Source organism: Capsicum annuum, chromosome 11, assembly GCF_002878395.1.
Source record: "Capsicum annuum cultivar UCD-10X-F1 chromosome 11, UCD10Xv1.1, whole genome shotgun sequence".
Taxonomy (NCBI): domain Eukaryota; kingdom Viridiplantae; phylum Streptophyta; class Magnoliopsida; order Solanales; family Solanaceae; genus Capsicum; species Capsicum annuum.
Genome location: NC_061121.1, coordinates 43,343,400 through 43,349,399, shown reverse-complemented (window position 1 = coordinate 43,349,399; position 6,000 = coordinate 43,343,400).

Here is a 6,000-nt window from a genome sequence, read left to right as displayed (position 1 = left end):
TTTGACCTGAACTCCCAAGAAAGGGATACGTAGGCGGCCCATGTCAGCTTCGGTCAACCCCTTAGGATAATTTATCATTTCTCTTTATGTATGAACTTCGTGATGACCTGAATTCCCAACAAAAAGGATACGTAGGTGGCCTATGTCGGCTTCAATCAACCCATTAGATTTTTCTATATATATCCCTAGCGTAGGCCTGAACTACGTTTGACCTGATTCCTACTTCAATGGGATATGTAGGCGCCCCAACGGCACAGTCATATAACCCTAGGAAATGGAAACTGGGGAAGAATTTTGGAGAAGGAATCTCAAAAATTCACAAGAGAAGATCGACATCCAACAAAGATAATGAAGATCAGCAAAGACTTCGGATCCACTCAAATTGGTATTATCTCAAACAATTTTAAACTTGGGCAGAAATTTTGAGAAAGGCCTCAAAATTTCCACCAAATGCCGAAACATATTCCAAATTCCCCAGCACCAGAGGTTAAAGCTTTGGAAACCACAAACTGTAACAAAGTCTGGGTAGACTCAATTTTTGGCTGTGATAGAACTACTTGAAGAAACCCTCCAACAATAATCATGAGTTTTGGAAACCATCCATCGAATATAGTCAGAAACGCGAGAAAGATGTTCATTGAGCTAGCACATGACATGACTGGCAGAAATTTTCTAAAATTTTACAGAAGTTTTCAAAATTATTTTCAAAAATTTAAGACTATTTTCAAAAAATCTTATGACTCACTTACTTAGTACTTGCCTAGACATCATTTGTGATAGAGTGTCAGGGTGGAAGTCTCAATATGGTGGAATGCCCAAGAGATTTCAAGGAGAAAATCAAGGATCGAATAAGGTCAACATACAGTAATTTCATTCAACTAATCATTTTTCTATGGATGCAGGGATCAATACGCAAAATGAGAGTCTCTTTCAAAAATTCCCAAGCAAATTAGGAGCCACAACAGATCATTAATGCCCAAGAACGGTATTTTAGGGTAGTCCTAAAAATAGGTTTAATGCCCATTTATTGAGGACCTTTTTATTTGTCCATCTCATTTCTTGAGTTCGTAGGCAACAAACAAAAGCACTTTGTCTTCTTTACACGTATCGTATTTAGAAGTTTCCTAAAAATAGTCGCTAGTAAAAGCGACTTTGTGTCTACTAATCATCTACCTTGAGTACAAGTACATGTAGAAAGAAGAACACTGACAAATGAAGCCAGGTAAAATTATTTTATCACTGCCACAATAGCCATTGCATATCATTGCCGCAAAGGCCATCACATATCATTATCGCAAAGGCCATTTAATATCTGGTGATGCGCTAGACATAACGTTGGTGTCAAGGATATCATCATCCTTCTATATCTGTTGACACGCTAGACACAACACTGGCATCGAGGATATCATCAACATTCAATATCTGTTGATGCGCTAGACACAACACTGGCATCGAGGATATCATCATCATTCTATATCTTTCAACACGCTAGACACAACGCTGGCATAGAGGATATCATCAGCATCCAATATATCTATTGACATGCTAGCACAACGCTGGTATCAAGGATATCATCAGCATCTAATATATATGTCGACACACTAGACACAAGGTTGGCGTAGAGGATATCATCAGCATCCAATATATCTGTCGACATACTAGACACAATACTGGCATTGAGGATATCATCAGCATCCAATATATCTGTCGACACGCTAGATGCAACGCTGGCATAGAGGATATCATCAGCATCTAATATATCTGTCGACATGCTAGACACAACGCAGGTGTTGAGGATATCATCAGCATTCAATATATCTATTGACATGAAAGACACAATGTTGGCGTCGAGGATATCATAATCTTTTCATGAATCAGCATCTGAATACATTAAGAGCACACGATTTGGAGGGACGCCTTCAGGTATCTATCTAAGGATGAATAATATATAAGATTTCCTAACAATTGACAATTTGAAGGTCATCTATATGTCATAGTATTTGAAATAAGATAGTGTACAAGATCACCTATGAGTTGATATCCTGTAAGTCATTTGTAAGACAAAATAACATCCTAATTGGATAGTGTGTAAGATCGCCCAAAGTTGATAGTTCAAAGGTTATCCGTAAGTCCCAACTAAATCCTTATCAGAGGATATGCAAGATTGTCAAATTGATATGTCCAAGGGTTCTCTATAAGCCACGTCATATCCAAGATTAATTATGTGCAGGATTACCCAAAGACGATCAATTTGAGGGATTATCTATAAGTCATATTATATCTAAGGTCGGATGATGTACAGGAACACCTAAAGCTAGCGATTGGAGAGATATCTGTAAGTCATCTCTTATCCCAAGTCGGATGATGTGCAGGATTACCTAAAAGCTAAAAATTCAAAGGATATCTGAAAGTCACCTCATCTCCAACATCAAATAATTCACAAGATCATCTGAAGATTGACAATTTAGGGAAAATTTATAAATCGATCATCGGCTACAACCGGAGAGGTTATCATGCCACATACAACAAGTGACATAGGTAACTAAAAGGGCCACCCCACTGTAAGAACATATTCGCTCGACAGATGAGCTAATCATACAACAACCAAGGAGGTTGTTGTGTCTGTTATTGCGAGTTATTTCCTATCAAACAGGTACAATAAAGGATGACTTCATTTTTCAGGCCACAACTCACGTGGAGATATGGTAAAAGATTACTTACCGCTTTCGTGAATTATGTTTAACACTAACACTTTTTACCTGAAGCATTTTCGAGAGCATCTGAGAGGATGAAAATCTCAAATCAAAACCACAGGTGCGGACGACTCCAAAAAGGACGCAGCACAACGTGGAACTCTTTCTCAGCAGAAAAACGGGACATAGTCTGGAGAGGGATGTCAAACTCTCTATATGCGGGCTAAATGATGATAACCAACACCATCCAACCACATCTCTATTAGAGGGCATGTGGGTATTTTGTATATTCTATTCTCACCTTCACCTCTGGGATGTTTGTTAACTCATACTGAGAGGAACTTTCTTTTTCTTTCAAATTCGGGTGGCAACACACTTAGAGTTTTGGAAATTATGTCCGGGTAAGTTCTTAACTATGGATGTGAAGATCTCCACGTTCATGGTTAAGAGGTTACAAGCCTATTTTCTGCAACTCGATTAACTTATCACTCATCCTGACCTAAAGATCGTCTAAAATAAAAGACTATCTTTTCCACCGATTGAGTCGAACTACAAGCAGTCTGATTCCCTGAGTCTTGGGGATATGTAGGCTGGGCTCTATGCAGTAAAATTGACTGCATTCCAATCTCCCACTTAATCCCTTTATTCCCCAGTTTCACAATTTTATCAAACACTCTAAAAGTGAGGTAACTTGTGAATTTTTTGAAAATCGTGCTTTAAATCAAGCTCTATGAACTACAAGTGGCCTGAATTCTCATGTAACCTGAGATATCTAGGAAACCTAATATCGAGGTCCGACCATGGCTCTATGAAACTCATACGAAAACCAACCTCTTTCAGATTCGCATCTATGGTCGGACAAAAATTAGGAACATCAACCTGCCTTTGTCCGGGGTTACTTACATCCTCCCTACCCAAAGGGAGGGGGCAGCTGTTGACACCTAATTTTTGCCCTCCACGGCTAAATCTAATCCTGAGTTTCTTCAGTTTTTAATAAACCAAAATAATTATTTTATCCAAAAAAAAACATAATTTTTCATGATTTTATCATTTTAAGTAGCGATTATATACTATCGTGTTCAGTTATACGAGATTATATAATTTATTACTTAAATATTTATTTTACAAAATATTGGATTTAATTAAGGCTTATCTTGAAAATAAATTCAAATAATTAAAATCTTAATTTAAATATAATTTATTCTAAAAAATAATTTATTTGGATAAATATGCATTCATTTTATTAAATCAAGAATCTCAAGATAAAAAAAAAGGTATTAATTCATATCAAAATTTAATTTAATTTAGCCAATCTATTAGATTTGACCATAATTGAAAATTGGTCATAATTGCAATGCGATTCATCAATTAATTTTTAATTTGGTCAAAATAAATAAATATGGCTAAATTTTAAATTCCAATTGGGGTTATATTTTAAATAACCCCAAAATTCTCAAGAACTCTCATAACTTTTACCCAATTCCCACAAAAAAATAAATTCAAATTGTACTATTCCCCCCATCTTTGTCCTTTTTCAATTTTGAAATTTAAAGATTGTAATACATTGTACTATTTCCCTCCACATTATCTTCCACCTCACCTTATATTTAATTTTTACATTTCAAAAACCCCCCAAAATGTTTTTCTCCCACATTGGTGGATGACAAGAAATAAATTTCTATCCTTTCCTATAAATACTTTTCTCCCACATTGGTGGAAAAGGGAAAAAAAATACCTCATTCTCTCCTATAAATACTACCACTACTTTGGTAGAGAGAGGAGGGGAGAAGGAAGAAAAAAAAGGCTAGAAAGGTGAAAAAATTCTTTTGAACAAAAATAGTTATTTTTATTTAGTAAAAATTTTTTGTTTCATAAAGTTGATCGGCTAATCAAAATTTTTGAGTTGCCGGTGACGTTTTTCGGTGGTGGTTGATTCCAACGAAGCTCGTAGTCTCGTTTTGCTACCCCCAAAAGGTAAACACACCTTTTTTTTATTATTATTTTAGTTTTTATTATCATTTTTCTCTTCATCTTTTTTCTCTTTCGTAGTTCGTAGATATAATTTTATTTGTTGGGATTGTATGTTGTAGATGCCCTTGAAGGCCTTAGGACATTGTGGTGTTGATATTCTAATTATTTTCATGTTCATGATATAAAAATTAGCTAGAAATAGTTGTATGTGTCGTTTTTGACTTCATTCTTTGATTATTTTGGATAAAGTTTCAATCTTTGCTTAAAAGATGTATTTATGCCTCTTTTTTTTTAACTCATTGTTGTTGGATACATTTGTTCTTAGTATGTAAAGTTATTTTCTTTATCTTTAGAAGAATAATTAATGTTGAATGTTTTGCCTTTTCACCTTATTCTTTGATTATTTGAATAAAGTTTAGATCTTTACTTGAAAAACGATACCCATGTCTTGTTTAAACTTATTGTTGGTAGATATATTTGTTTTTAGCATGTAAAGTTATTTTCTTTATGTTGAAAAGAACAGATAATATTGATTGTTTCTCTATTCTTACTTTATTCTTTGATTATTTGGGATAAAGTTTAGATCTTTACTTGAAAAACAATACCCATGTCTTGTTTAAACTTATTGTTGGTAGATATGTTTTTTTTAGCATGAAAATTTATTTATTTTATGTTCGAAGAATAGTTATTATTATTTGTTGCACCTTAACAAAAATAGTAATTAGTTAAGTCAAGAATTTGTCATTTGCCTACTAATTATTTTAATGGATTACAAAACCCTCATACAAGATATGAAGTGTTAGCTTTATTTTTCATCCAAGATGTTTGTTCTTCTTTGTTCACATGTTGGCTTTTCAAAATGATAATAAAGTTCTAACTTTTGCAGCTAAATAAAATTATTTGGATATTTTTGACTCATGCATAGTATGATTGTGAAACTTTTGCTTTGCATTTTTAATTTGTTGACTCTCATTCTTGTGCAAGTGTGCTTATTCTTGTCGTTCAAAAATTGGTTCTTGATAGTTATTTTACTTTGAAATATGTCACTTTTATACCTTGAACATATATTAATTTCTTTATCTTTTCTTTGCATGCAAAAAAATATCTCGAGTTCAAATGGACTCCTCTCCTCCTGCATTTCGTAATGGGTAAATGAGGCTCACCCCTTCAAGTCAAGTTCGAAATTTAAATCCAAGGTCCACTACATGGCGTGCGGGTGCTAGAAGATAGACAAAGAAGGAAAATGGGTCAAAACCCACTAATGAGGTCACTAAAATACTTGAAAAGTCTCAGTTATTATTATTGTCTTCTTTTTATTTATTCATTAAGTCATTTA